General features: G+C 33.1%; 1 pseudogene; it reads left to right on the forward strand.

The window, feature by feature from the left end:
- Window positions 1-4,613: 4,613 nt before the first annotated feature.
- The window catches only part of LOC126972577 (claspin-like), a 51,759-nt pseudogene continuing 39,650 nt past the window's right edge, over window positions 4,614-16,722 (forward strand).

Consider the following 16,722-nt stretch of genomic DNA (forward strand, 5'->3'; position numbering starts at 1 on the left):
GAAGTTGTAAGAGTCGATAAAACAACCTCGAATCCCTTTTCGAATGTATGAAAGTATGAACACAAGGAGTGCACCAGGGATGCATTTTGTCGCCCATTCTCTTCAATGCCTATGGAGAGCGCATTATGAGACGTACCTGCGAGAACTGGGGGGGAGGCATCACAATTGGTGGCGTGAAAATCACCAACTTGCGCTACGCCGATGACACTACTATTCTTGCAGCAAATGAGTCAGAAATGGCTGCACTTCTTGAACGTATGGAGCGGATTAGTGGAGAGATGGGACTTCCCATAAATAGGTCCAAGACCAAAGTCATGGTGGTGGGAAGTTGGAACTAACTGGTGCGCTGGGCCTAGAAATGGTGGACAACTTTATCTACCTGGGTTCTAACATAAGTAACGATGGTTCGTGCGAGAGGGAAGTACGCAGGAGAATTGGCATGGCTAAGAGCGCTATGTCTCAGCTTGGAAGAATCTGGAGAGATCGCAACATTTCCGAAAAAAGTAAGACCAAACTGGTACGGACCTAGTCTTCTCGATATTTTTGTACGGCGCTGAGACTTGGACACTGAAAGCTGCAGACCGCAAACGCATTGACGCCTTTAAAAGGCATAAAAGGCATTTATTTTCTCAAAATTGATTCCTTTAGAATTCTTTTTGATGTCATTCCTTATACTACTAGATACTACTACCACTTCGGAAACAAATGGTGCTCTGAGAGGGAAGAAGCGGCGCAAGAAACTCTCCCAGCATTCTTTTTTTTTGCGCTCCTTTCAATAAAAATATACAATGTACAGTCATTTCTATCGCTATAAAATAATCATAATCTAGTCCCAGGCTGTCCGATCATTTAGATATTCAGCAGTGGAGTAATAGGATTTACGACAGAGAGTCTTTAACCAAGCTGATATATTGCACGAATAGCTCTCTTTTGCAGAGCAATCACTATGTCAATGTCAGCAGCATGTCCCCACAGTAAAATACTGTACGTCATGATGCTGTGAAAATAACTGAAGTACACTAATCTAGCGGTCGCAACATTAGTGTACTCTCTAATCTTTCTAACAGCATATGCCGCAGAGCTGAGTCTATCTGCTAGTAATATGTGGACCCCACTGAAGCTTTTTATCTAACGTGGTACCCAAGAAAACCGTAGTGTCCACAAGTTCCAATTTCTAGTTATTTATAAGTACGTTGGTTTGTACCTCCGCTGTCTTTGGTGTAATGAATCGTAAACACTCTGTTTTTAAACTGTTTAAGTGCAGATTATTCGTCTCAAACCAACGTAACTTTGAGAGTGCATTGTTTACCTCGTCATCAATATCTGCACTTCGTTTCACTTTAAAAATAAGTGAAGTATCATCAGCAAACAATACATACAAACGGTAGAATAGGAAATAGGAAAAGAAAAATGAACGAGAGAGTAAATCCAAGCGGAAGAAGAAAGGAAAAATATAAATAAAGAAACAATAATTATTTTCTTTTTTTAAATTTAAGAATCACGTTAATTTTTGTAGGTATTTATAATAAAACGTATTTCTTAGATTTTATTTATTTTCCAAGCATTGTGTATGTATATAAATATGCGTGAATTAAATTCCATAGATAATCATTTGAAAACCACAAATCACTTCATAATATAATATAGGTCAAAAATCTCAAATGTTAATGTTATCTAAACTGCAAAATACCGCGTTGAGCAATTTGCGACATGCTATATAACGACCTCGCTGTCCCAAACAACTTATTGAGTGTGTTAAAACACACGAGTGTCTAGACCATTTTGTAAACGCAACAGATGTGTAAATAACGCCCCAAACTGAATGTCGATAAACCACAGTTGTTGTGTTTTAGCACTTAATGAGTTAATATATATAACAAACAAGAAAGGACCTAGAATAGAACCCTGAACCTGGAACACCTATTCCCACAGGTTTACCCGAAGACCGTTTGCCATTTACATCGACTATCTGAACTCTTTCGTTTAAATATGATTTTAACAGATTAATGGCTCTATTTTTTACTCCATAACTCTTTGGACAGGTGGAGGCAGTCAAATGCTTTGGACAAATCACAAAAAATGCCCAATGCATCCTGTGACTCTTCCCATGCGCCAAAGATGTGCTCAAAGAGTCTTATACCCGCATTAATTGCTGATAACCCCCTAGTGAAACCAAATGGATTTTTGTTCAATAATTTAAAAAAATGAATTTGTATCTGCTGAAGGAAAAGTTTTTCAAAAATTTTACTAAAAACAGGCAGAACTGAAATAGGCCTGAAATTAGCAGGGTCAAAAGAACTGCCCGATTTAAACAAAGGTATAACTTTGCTGTATTTCATGAGGTCAGGGAATACACCCTCATCTATGCATTCGTTGAATATTATTGCTAATTCAGGTGCTATAATGTCAAGTGTGTGGCCCCATAGGTCCTTTGTATTTTTAGGTTAATTAATTTGTATATCGCTTAGGTATATATATACCTTCAACATACTTAAATTGCAAATCAATGGAAGATACTGGTACCTGTAATTTAAGCATATCATGTGCTGCTTTTGGTGAAGAGCTTAGGTCTTTGGTCGTGATAATTGGGATATCGGAGAAATATTTATCAAATTTATTTTCAATTTCTATTTCCAAATTTATGACGCTATTCGTAATATTTAAACACATAGAGGTGATACGCCACTTCGATGTTCCAGTTTCATTGTTAATTACATTACAAGTTGCTTTTACTTTATTATTACTGTTTTATCTGCAATGAAACGTGTCTTCTCTTCATGACAAACTAATTTAAAAAGCTTAGAGTATTTTCTTACATATATTTTAAATTCTTCACTATTATTGTAATGCTTAATTAATAATAAAGGTCATATAAGCGTTTACGACTTTTGTGGATACCCATTGTTGCCCAATCATTAAAACAATGTTTATTGTTTACTGGTACCGTTACTGGAGTAAAAATCCTGTCAAATTCCTCACAGAAGGGATTGAAGACTAAGTTATGGTAAAAATTAGCAGTTTCACAATAGTGTAAAAATGGTATGGTATTTACCAAATTATTTCTAAGCCTCTCAAGACGGCTACCAGTAACTGGTATAATTTTCACATTTTTTGGTCTGAAATTATCCAATCTTGTATTTACTTTTATAAGTTGCCCACAATGGTCGGACTGAAGATTATTAATTATAAGTTTACTAGTAATAGTAACATTTGTAAAAATATTATCTAAGCAGGTTGCTGTAGAAGTGATTCTAGTATGTTCCCAAAATATATTGAAAAAACTTTGAAATAAATTTTTAAGGCTTGTACAATTGACAGAATGATCAAGCAAGTTTATATTAAAATCTCCACACACTATAATTGACTTGCTGGTTTTGCTAAATTTTGATAGTACCTCCTCCATTCTATGTTGATATTGTTCATATGATGCAGTGAAGGGGGGGCGGTATCACTTGCAATAATAAATTGCTCTAGTTATATAGAGAGGTTGACAATATCTCTTCTATTTTTACATTTTAATCTGTTAGTAATAATATAGGGAACCTCCATGTATTGCCCTACTTCTACAAAACGAACTGACTACTTATGTTCTCTAAAACTAAACTGGAGCTGATGACTCTTACGCCAATGTTCTGTAATACATAATATATCTATATTACAGCAGCTCAAAAACAGTTCAATTTCTAATTTCCTACTTGAGATACCTTGAATATATATTAATATGTTTTAATAGCTTTGATCCCAAAGCCCAATCCCTGTTTGTCATCCGAATAATAGTACCACACTGATTATTATTAATGAAACTTAAATATGATCAGCTAACCGGTATATGATGGGATGCACCTTCTTTTTCCTTGCGTCTTATTTATAACGCCCTTATCCGTAGCTTACTAGATTATGCCACTATTATTCTAGAGACCTATAGTGTAGTTGGTCTAAGCAAATTAGATTGCATGCAGATGAATGCTTTATGGATCATCCTTGGAGCTATGAAATCTAGCCTTATGAATGCTATGCAAATAGACTATATTGAACCATCTATCACCATCTATCATAATATGATAAAATTTACTTCTTTATCATATTATGACGTAAAGATGTAAATTTTATCTAATGCAATTATAACAATGCCCATGATTTGTGTGCATTGACAAATATTCCCTACAGGACTCTTAGAGAGTGGCGTGGTCGATTTCTAGCAAGTTAAAGAGTGCAGTTACGCATTTGCTCGATTTCAAAACTGTATTTCGTCAAAGCCATGGTTCTCAGATTTGATGTGGGGAAAGGGACGTGTATGTCCTCTGATGAACCTTGTTACGTAAATTTATTTAATCGTTTATCCTATGAAATAATGTTAAGCTGTAAATATTTTCTATAAGTACTATTCTATATTATTTTCTATCAATTCCTGATCCCTTTCAAAAGTTACCTATTTCAAAATTATTATTATCTTGAGTAAATAAGTATTCTCGCTTTTAAAAAAAACAATGCACAGCGCGCGGAGCCAATAAACCGAACTGAATAAACCGAAAGAACCAACACACTGAACAATACGTCAATACCACTGAACTCTTTTACTCTAAACAAGGTCAATACTCAACACTCAACGTCAACAGCAAGAGTGCTTAGCGCGCGAAATAAATGTGGAGCACTTGAGAGTTGGGAATTAAAAGTAGACGTGATTTTTACGCATTTATTATTCACTTCCTAACATTATAAAATGTGTTTATTATAAAATAATATGTATTAATAAAACATTCAGTATGTCGGTCTATAAGGAAAATCAAGATAACATTGTTTCTTGTGCTGATACCAATATTTCACCCACAAATATTAATGAAGACGATGATGAAGTTGTGAAAAATAAAGTAAAAAAGCGAATAAAACCATTCTCAGACAGTGAAAGTGATGACGAACCTCTAAATAATAGTAACATATATTCGAATAATAGCCAACACACTGATGTTGTGTCTAACATAATAATTCCAAAAACCAAATCTTTAACAAATGAATCTTCCAGTGAATCTGAAGAAGATAATACTATCAGAAGAATAAATAAGAAGAGTAATCTATCAAGAATAGAAAACAAAAAGAAAATTTTACATACTAAATTAAAGAAACTGCATAGAAGAGGAAAAGAAGAAAAAGTCAATAAGAAGGATAATAGTAATTCTCATTCTAGTAGTGATATATCTGATAATGAAGGGTCTCATAGGTTTGAACAGGTAAATCCTAGATGTTATTAGAACTTCTATGATATAAATATATAATACTTTAAGGGATAAAACCCTTTTTAAACTTGAGGAAAATATTACAGTATTTTTAAACATGTTTCAGCAAACAGATTATGAACTTCACTCAATAGTACTATGTTCAAAATATTCTTTATCTTATTGGTCTGGTAAGACCTCATAAAAATGGAAAAATCCATAGTAAGGTCATCTTAGGTAGTATAATGGGATTTGGTGGATCCACATTCCATTACAAATTATATTCTTCTACTGTGGCTTCTGTGGACATAGAATAACAACTGTTAAATTAAATTAATGTTGTGCTAAACATTAAGTGGCTATTGTTAAAATTAGTAATAGATTATGTACTGATTTTTTAAATTATTATTTGAAACAGGGAGATGAATTTGCTAACTAATTACAAATCTATGAAATTCAGAGCAACACCAAAAGAATTACAATAATACTACCAGCCTATTTTCATTCTATATATAAAGGTTTATATGATTACAAAAGGTATTATGGTATTATTATTATACAAGTTTAAAATTTACAACTATTTTAAGCATATCCTTAATGAAGAAACAAGTGCTACAAATTATACATCCATCTGTGATCCAGATATATCTGATGAAGAGGACAATACCATTGATATTAGGAAAATTAAAATGAAATCCAAATCAACACCAGCTGAATGCAAGCCATCGAGAGTAAGTACAGAATATGATTTCTTATTTTAAATACTGGTATTTTACTGACTCAACTTCTGGAGGTTTCTAGTATTTAAATATCTCTAATGGTCACATAATAGCCAACTTTATTGCAATCACAAAGGGCTGTGTGCTAATATCTGTCATCACTACATATCATAAAACAAAGTCGTCCATGTTGTCTGTCTGTCTGTTTCGAGATAAACTCAAAAGTACTGCATCAATTTCCATGCTGATTTCACCAATGGATAGAGTGGAAGTCTCTAAGAAGGTTTAAGTGTATAATTTGTTAAGTTTTTGTATACATTAACAATATTTGTTGGAGATATCTGAAAAAAATAAGGCTCGTAAGAGCTTTCAACAAAAACACTGTGTATCTTACACAGGTCTACAGAAAGTTCCGTGATGGCATATGTCGTTTGTTATGGATAACATACTATATCTGTTTTAATACTTTAAAAGATTGGCAATTATAAAGCAGTATGTAAAAGCTGTTTACACAAATACAATATTAATCCTAATCATTTCATTACTCTTATATAACTATAAAATCATTCAGTAATATGTTTTAGTGTTATTTTTAACTCATTAACTTTGATTTCACATTTCCCATGGCTTACAGACTGCATTATTCCCTACTGACGACTGCATAATACCTACATAATTTTTTTCTATTGATAGTATGTGTCAGGACTCAGACTCTATATAAAAAATATACACATAATAATTGAATTTACCTATATTAATTTTATTTTTGTTTCATAATGTTTGTTATTTCCGAATTACGTCAAAATAAGTAGTATTCAAACTTATTTCAGATGTCAGCAAAACAAGCAATGGAAAATATGCAAAAAATTAAGAGTGAATCAAATAGGATGCTGAGAGAGAAAGATGTTACATTGCCATATCACAGACCAAAGGCTCTATCTCTAAAGGATATTATGAGCAGGAGAAAACCTGCAGTGACATCTGATGGAAAATCTTTACCAATCAAGATGAACAATGAACAATTAAAACACTATGTGTATGTATTTAATATTTCTATTTCAATTACTTCCAAAATACTACGTGATCAAAAATTTCCTTCTTCACTTATACTAAGAATTGGATATCTAATGGAAGTAGATAAGTTGTATTGTGCTGGATATACTTCACAAGGAAGCTTGTTCCATAGCTTGGTTGTACATAGAAGAAGGATGATACTGTAATTTATGTGTTGTGCTAAGGCGGAATTTGGAGGCAGGAATCAGGTCAAACAGCTCTACAGAATACTCCCCGTAATAATAATTGAGGTAGAAGACACACAATGAAGCGACATCTCTATGCAACTCAGGGTAATTGAGCCTTGCACAGAGCAATAGACCATTCACTGTGTCAAACATGGTCAAATGATTCGGGCTGATGATTCTAGCAGGTGCGCTAGACCTGAGATGACGGCAATAGTCCAAAAAAGGCCAGACCTGCGCATTGTAGAGCACTAGAATGTGGGCAGCAAACTAATATAGTTCATTTAATTCTTATTCTTAGAATAATTAATAGAAAACTGATACTTTCTGATAATATATTATTATTCATGATAGTATTTTGTTTGTAGATTTATTGTGTTTTATGTAATTCATGCATTTTTATTTCTAGTACATTATTAGAGCAAAGGCAGAAAGAAATGATTGAACTTTGCAAAAGTGATACAGAGGATGAAGATGATGAGAAGAAAGATTTAGATGATAAAGGAACAGAAAATAGTAAAGAATTACAAGATAATATTGAAAAGAAAAATGAGAGTGTAGAATCTCTATCAAATGCAAATGATATGAGCTTTGATGAAATAGTCTCTGAAGTAATTAAGGAGACACATACTACTTTAGAAAATGATAGTAAACAAGAACAATTAGTTGAAATAAGTCAAGAGCAATCAAATAAAGAACCTTCTAATGAAAAAGTTATGTTAGATGAAGGAGTGGCAGGTACTACTATAAGAGAACAATCAGTATCATTTGAAGAACACACAAATAAAGAATCTTTTGTTGAAAAAGATGTGCTAGCAGTATCACTTGCTGCTTCTCAAACAAAACTATCAGTTTCTTTTGAAGAGAATGTAAATAAAGCACCAGCTGTTGAAGAAAATATTCTAACTGAAGCAGATATTTCTAATGAAAAAATTATGCCAGAGAATAAAACAATGCCAGAAGACAGTCAATTGATTTCATTGTACTATGGCTCAGAACAACCAATGAATGAGAATCAGACAAAAGATCAAATTAATGAGAATAATCTGACAAAAGATCAAAGTGCAGAAAAAATCATGGCAATAAATACTGAGCAAAAATCATCTGATGAATTTTCAGATAGCGAAATAAATTATTATGATATTGATGCAATGATTGAAAGTGCTGCAATTTTGAATGGTATATTAAATTTACATAACTTCACGCCTATTAATAAAATGTTCATATCTATTAATTATTAAAAATTTGTTTTTTTTTTTCAGACTCAAAATCTCTTCCTGAAGCAGTTAATCCCCCCAATTCGTCAAATACAAATCCCAAATTAACTGGAACTCCAGGAATGATCATAAGCTTAGATGGTGATGACCAAGAAAATGTCAATAAAACTGGTGTTGAATTGTTAAAGGAACGGTTTACATATTTTTCTAAGTTACAGAACCAAGAAGACATGAGAAAGGACAGAGAGAAACAGTAAGGATATTTTATTTATATAATGATAAAAAATATTTATAGATATTTTATTATACTTAATATTATGTAAATAGGCAAAGACAACAGCTCAGAATGTTTTAAAGCATACAGTGTCTATGCATGAGTGTGTGATATGGCATAGCTAAATTTGATATTTAGAAGAACACTAGAATGATAAAAGCTAAATATATTTTGTAATAATAAATAATAAAATAGCCTAGACCATTATTTGTCTTGACTAATAATTACAAAAGTGAATTCTTACTTTTCAATTTAATTTTAACTTCCAAGCTTTGACCAGTATTGCTTCCAAGCTTTGCCTGTTCTATTTACAATTTCTTTTGTCATGAGTTCTTCAATTGATATCAGTTGGATAAGTTAGATATACAGCCGTTATCTATCCTTAGTTTATCTTACTAGAGGTAGAGAAATCTATCCTTTTATGATTACTTTACATTTCAATAACCTATCGACATAAAGCATTGGACTATGTTATATTGGACATAAAGCATTGGACTATAACTATAATGGACATAACTATGGATAAATAAGATCTTATCATTAACGGCCATTCCCAATATACTATCTACAGATAGAGATAAATTACTACCTTCTACTGTCTGTATTTAGCTGTCAATAATCTGAAGCTGTCCCAATATACGTATATATATATATATATATATAAGTCATTCTTATCGCCTTATATTGGGACGCGTGAATTGAAATTTCCATACAATACCTTTTATCGCTGGTAAGCTATACGTCGACCCATTGACAGACAGCGTGTACAGATAAGGTGAGCTACCGTCGATTGCTTTATTAGGACAGAAAAGTCAGTTAAATTTTTTATCTCAAGTAAGAGATAGACTGAATACTGGGAACGGCCGTAAATGGTGACAGCAATATATCCGTAACTAGAGATATGTTATTGAAAACGGCTGTTACTCAGTTACATAATTAAGGTTGTTGTTGACTACAGTGGATATGATTTATAATACAAATACTTAAAAAAGTCGCTAAATGAGTTTGAAATAGGAGATCACGAACTTTAATATGGAACCACTACAAACTCGAAAAACATTCTATTTAAAATTTTGGTGAAGTACAAGTAATAAGTAATAGAAGCTGGGAGAGTTTCTTGCGCCGATTCTTCTCTCTCACAGCGCCATTTGTTTCTGAAGCGGTAATAGTGTCTAGTATATTAGAAATTACATCAAAGAGAATTTGAGATAATAAATGCCATTTATGCCTTTATAAGGTGATCCCCTTGCCCATTTTTTCAATACCAATATAATTTCTATTCTTCGTATTCTGGTTTCTGTGAAAGACACACCACAAATTTTCCAGTATCACATTAAAGTAGACTACCAAGCTGTGAGTATTTATTATTATCAAAATAATAATCTTTAACCTTAAAATATAAATTTTAGATACAAACCAGGCACTCAACACATAAAATTAAAACAAGAATTAGAAGAACAAATAGCTGAACAAAGATCACTAGAATGGGAAAAACGACTTAAAGAAGAAAAACAAATGAATACAGAAACAAAAGAAGCTTTAAGTGATGAGGAATCTATTTTAGATAAAATTGAATCACAGTTGGAAGCAGATAATGAAAACGCTGAAGAAATAGATCATGAAAGTGGCGAAGAAAATGATGAATACCTTGTTGAAGATGATATTGATATGAGTGAGAAACCCAAGAAACGTAATACAATGATAGATGATGAAGCGGAAGTTTCTGATAACGAAAGTGAACTAGGAAATGGAAATGATGAGGAAAATGCAAATATTGAAGATGCAGAAATTGATGAAGAGCTAAAATCTGGTGATGAATCAGGTATAACAATATATATAGTTAATTAATTTTATAATTCTTAACTGAATAATTTGAAGATAAATTCAAATATTTTTATTTGATGTTCAGTCTTTGTATCACTTCTTAATAAAAGTCAGATTCTACCAATCTTTCGAATATATATATATATATATATATATATATATATATATATATATAATATATATGAATTCGTCTTGAGAAGATTAGGCACAAGAAACTCAGTAGGCCTACTTTTAATATGCCATTAGCAGTGAGCCCTTAGTATCAATCAGAATGGTTTGAGCAAGAATCACCAACTTCTATTGGTGAACTTACATATTATCTCTGTTTGTTAATTGATAGAATTACAATTTTATTGCAATTCCATGAGATGAAGCGTTCCAACAAATTTGAGTAATGAGTATGTTATAAATAAGCATTCTTAAAATAATGTAAACTATTTTTGATTCGATATATAGATGGTGAAAGTAGTGACGAAAGTTCTTGCGAATCGGAAGAGGAAGACGATAATAAACCAAGGAAAGGGAGGATACTGAAGGCTTTTGAGGACTCTGATGATGAAAAAGACGAAAATGTGTCAAATAATGATCTGAGTAATGATTTGATTGAAAAGGATCCATATATCAATGATAATTTATCACAAGGTATATTTTTATTAACCACATCTAAATTTTGAATTTTATGAACAAAGATCCATATGGTATTTAACATTCCTGAAAGAAACTGTACCTTTCTTTTGTACTATCTTTCTATCTACATTTTACATGAAACAGAAAATTACTTTGTTGTCACATTTATTTTTAAAGATATTGTGTATGTCTTTTCTAACTCTTTTTTTATAATTTTTAAGCTATTCTTTGTTAACAGGTACTAAAATAGTTCTTTAATCTCTAGTGATTTAAAGTGATTTAGATTTGGATATTGTTTTGGTGTTATGCAATATTAAAAATATTAATTTATTTTCAGAGGACGAGCTCATTCAGTTAGCTCAAGCAAATAAATCAATATCTGAAGACATATTTTCCACTCAAGATTCTACTTGCACAGTTGTTGGTCTTAGTAAGAATAATAAAGAGACTATTAGTGCTGAGTTGGGCACATTTTCTATATTAAATGTAGTACCAACATGTATTGAGGATATGGAGTATGCAAGGCTGCCTGATAGTATGAATATCATTTCAGAAACACAGCCTAGTGATGTAAGTATTTATATAAATCTATAATTGGATATCCAGTTGTTGTTACAATATGACATATTATAAGATATAGGTACATATAAATTTATAACAATAATGTTACAATTAATTGATATTCTAGTTTTGATTTGTCCTGGCTGAGCTCATATAAAACTAAAATGCACCAAAAATTAAGGGAAAATAATTAAACACTCTTCAGTCTAAGCAACTTTGTATTTCATATTGCTGCCTAATTTGTATGTAATAGCGGGCCTGCCCAAAAAATTAAAAACGATCAAGAATTAACTGGAAAAATGAATAAATTGCTTTCACTCTCATTTGTGTATTTCATATTGCAGACTAATTTAGACGCAATAGCAGGCCTGTGTTCTGGAAATTTCACAGATGATTTAGCACCAACACAAATTGAAAACTCCCAGCTCACTCCATCATTAGAAATAGGCGACGATATTGCGGCCTTGTGCACTGGAAAATTTTATGATAACCCTTTTGTATCGCAAGTTGACTTGAGCGAAAATGGTGAGAGCGCTCCAAAAACTGACGAAGTGAATACTGAAGCTATTTCCGAATTAAGCTTAGATAAAGATCTTAAATGTGATAAGAATGATAAAGCAAATTACATATTAAAGGGTATATTAGATGAATTAGATGGACCTGATTTTGATACAACAAAACAGAATAAATATTTTCCAGTTGAAAGTAAGAACGAAACAGTTAGGAAGAAATTTGTTATAGAATCAGATGATGAAACAAACGACCCCGGACCAGCTGATGGCAAAGTTAAGAGAAAGATAAGGAAACGAAAATTAGAGGAGCGGGCTTTGCAAATTTCAGGTAAAGTTAAGACTTAACATTTACATTTTTCTCATTAAAAATAAACAGTTTAATGGATAAGTAAAACGTAGTATATAGGAAGAGGTTCCGTATTTAGATATGCTGGAGTACACCATTATTCGCGTTGTTCCGCCTGTTTGATTACTACTAAATCGTTACTTACTAGCTGGTGGAGTTAGTTACCTGTGAAGTGACTGACATATATAGCGCGGCAATGTCACTTTTAGTGCCTTCTTATTTAGATTTCTATGGGATCAGATCCTGACTTGCACTTAATAACTTATAAAGTTTTACAGTGAATAAAGATTTTTTTGACTATGATAATAGCTGACTTGAGATGTGAGATTTGGTCGAGCCATAGCATACTGTCGCATAAACGCGCTCCTTGATTAGGTAGCATTGTCTCCTGAACTTACCGTTAAGGTTTTTGGTAGAAATTGCATTAACAGCGGTTTATTATATTAATGCGGACACTTTCGACTGTAACTTTTTATGGAGTTTGCTTTTTTGCTTTTGCATATAGCTATACTTCAACTTCACCTTCAGATATTCTTTCGTCTTCTTCAGTCTTCATTCTGTCATCGTACGAGTTTTAAGGTAGCTTTAGCGGTAGCGGTAATTGATACGCCCATTACAATGCTCAGTATTCTAGACAATACCAAAAATTCTAAGCGGCACTACAATTGCGCTCGTCACTTTGAGACGTAAGATCTTAGTCTCATTTGCACATTAATTTCACTAGCTACGGCGGCCTTTAGACCGCAACACAATAATGCTTACACATTACTGCTATACGGTTGGAAAAGGCGCATAAGGTAAAGGCATGTAAAGTGCACCTGCTGTCTCTTCGCGCGCCTGAGTACTGAGTAGGTATCCAATAAGTAGGTATGACTAGTGTGCGTAAAATAATTTTCAATGTATTTTCCACCGCATATGCGAACTGAGTTCGACTTAAATTGTTTCTTATATTTGGGCAGCTAAAATAGCTATTTCTTTAAATGGAGTTACTAGATGAATCTTCTGTATTACTACTGTACGAACTACTACTAATTATAGTGGGGTTTTGATCACTAGAAAAAATGGGAACTTCATGTCAACGATCATTAATACATTCTATTGACTGAGCTGTAAAGTGTACTTTTGTTTGCCGTTCGTTTTCGTTAACTTCACAACACAATCTCAAAAGAGTATTTTACAAAACTTGAATATCATGGGTATTTAGGAATAATATTGAAACTGGATAAGTCCAGCTCTCTTATATAAAATGTTATTTACTTAAATCGAGGTTCAATAAAACTATGGAGTTGAAAACTCATTTTTCAGATGATGAAGAATCTGGTGATGAATATGAGTCGGATATAGAAGACGAAGCAGATACGGATAATAAGGTGTACGAATATGATTCAGAGGAAAATGAAGTATGTATAATACATTTATGAGAATATTTTTTTTTAATTCCCGGGCAATGGTGAGTCGTCCAAGAGTGGACGGACACCTGGTAGCATATAGTTCTTACAAAACTTAATAGACACTCTGACCGAAGGCACATAACAACTACAATGACAGTAAGAGACTAGTTATTGGATTAATATTATGAATTTTAGTATTATTATGTATAAAAAATATTGAAGATTATAAGAATTTAATGTTTGTTTATTTAGTTTTTTATTAAGGCAAGTAACAAATTATAAGTTACCACTACATTCATAATTTCAACTACGTTGTTATTAAAGTGTTAAGTATGGAGAATGTATATAGCGATGCGTACAAATTGGTGAAACGTAACATAAAATGCTTTATGAAATGTAACTACACACTTTGTAACAAATTCTCATAGTTGAGACGTCTTGTGCGCGCATAACGACCATTTCCCGCGCACGGTAGTAGTCATTAAACGGCTTAAGATATCATCCCCACCATCTGGATGTGTGGCGGTCCTCCACAGTGCGGTTTTCAAGGAGCTCTCTTTCACGTACTACAAAGCTGTGGAATGAGCTTCCTTGTGCGGTGTTTCCGGGACGATACGACATGGGTACCTTCAAAAAAAGCGCGTACACCTTCCTTAAAGGCCGGCAACGCTCTTGTGATTCCTCTGGTGTTCCAAGAGAATGTGGGCGGCGGTGAGCGCTCGTTTGTGCTAAAAAAAAAGGTATGATATGAGCGCGCTATGCGTGCACGGTTGCAGCGAACATGCAATGAAAGGTGGAATGACACATTTCATGTTTCGTTTCGCCAGACTTTACGCACATTTACCATTAAAAATATTGTGTAAAAAAATAAAAGACCTAACACTATACTTCTATGCGCCAATGGAATCACACCGTAATATTTTAGCCTTCTTTGGTAGCTGTTGTTATGTTATTAGTAAGTCACTGAGTATTGTCCACCCAACTGTATCATGTACAACTTTTATGCTCGGAGATTATTTTGTCGAGGACTGTATTTCCAATTCCGTGTACAATAAGGGTTTGATGGGCTAAAACTTCTTTCCGACTATTGTTCAATATAAGGCACGTTCTTCCTAACACGTGGTTTTTTTTTTATAATAAATCAAAATCTTTCCACCCGATGATCTCTCGGAGGAGATCCAAATCGTATTTATTAAACTGTAGTTCTTTTAAAGAAGAGAACTACTTCTCGTATTTTAAAACAACAATACAACGGCAAGAAAATTAATAGAATCACTATTTTGCGGACATCTATTGCTTTTTAAAATGTTTAAAATTAGATCGTTAGTGTTCACTTTACTTTTCACAAAATCTTACATCTTAAGGAGTTGCTGACTCGCCAAATACCGAAAAGAGAGTTCTCTCTCTCGTATGTTAAGTGTTAAGTAAACTAAGGAAAAGTAACTTAAGGATATTAACAATAAAGTTCATCATTTATTACATAGGACAAAGTGCCATGTATGAAGAGGAGTTCAAAAAAAAAGAATATAGATTCCCATACAGCATATTATGCTAATGCAAAATTATGGGATGATGTAATGTTAATTGTATTCTTGTCTTGCCTTCCAAAAACTCATGAGAGATGCAAGAACTGGCTTTCCAGCAATTACATCACACACTAATCTCCCTCTAATCTCTTTCAGGTAGAAGTGAAACAAGTACCAGCTAAAAAGAAGAAGATGGGAGAATTCTTTGAAAATGAAGCAGAGTTAACATCAGAAGATGAATGGGTGGGTTCAGGAGATGAGGATGAAGCTGGCCTCGATAGAATGGAGCGCGAAGAAGGAGACGACGAGATTTTCCATCAGGGGAAACTGCAGAGGGAGTTAGGGGAGATACATATGTAAGTATGTTTTGTATAAAGGCTGTAATTGACTGCTTAAACTTTTAAGTGTTTGTATGAGGAGAAATTATTAGACAAGAAATACCAAGATTTACGAACCATACGTCACTCGAACAATTGGCTCAGTTGGTAAGAGCGCTTGGTCGAAACCAGAGAGGTCGCGGATTCGACTCCCGCATCATTTATATTTTATGGTTACAAATTTAATTCAAGTTTGTTTGCTTAAAAGTCAAGTCCGGCAAACAAGCGCCACGGCCGTACCATTATTTTCTCGAAGCAGTTCAGGCCATTTTCGACCCCCTATAACTTCATAGTGAATAAAACTAGAAGTCGGAATATAAATATAAGAAGAAATAATAGAGAGCCAAGTTAATCTATTTATTTATGCCATGCCCATGCTTTAAATCCTCTATTAAAGATTCTGAAACAGTTAGCTTATTGCCAACATTAAAACGCCCAATGTTCTAATAACCATTACATCACCCAAAAGAGTGTTGTAATGTTGTATTTCATAACAACACTCCTATGTTTTTTTTTATCCCTTCATGCGCAAAGAGTTTCAACATACAGCCACATTCTTATTGCTTGATGCGTGGTATCTGTATGAATTTCAAAAAAAGAACATTTTCGTTTACGCGCGCTCCACACTCCCAGAACGTCGCGCGCCGTAAAAAAAAAGTAGGTTATTCGAATCCCCGCCATTTTTCTTAAATTTTTTATTGTTTTGTTTACAAATAATGAGCGATTCATTTTAAACGCTGCAAAAGAACATTATATTCGAGTGAATTTTAATTATTGCATTATACAAAATGTAAATTACTACTAAAATAAATAATTGTTTCATTAATACTTAGTTTATTTGTATATAATCACACTCGGCTTCGCCTCGTGAGATAAATCCACATTCGTGTTTTAATACCC

Source organism: Leptidea sinapis, chromosome 26 (assembly GCF_905404315.1).
Source record: "Leptidea sinapis chromosome 26, ilLepSina1.1, whole genome shotgun sequence".
Classification (NCBI taxonomy): Eukaryota; Metazoa; Arthropoda; class Insecta; order Lepidoptera; family Pieridae; genus Leptidea; species Leptidea sinapis.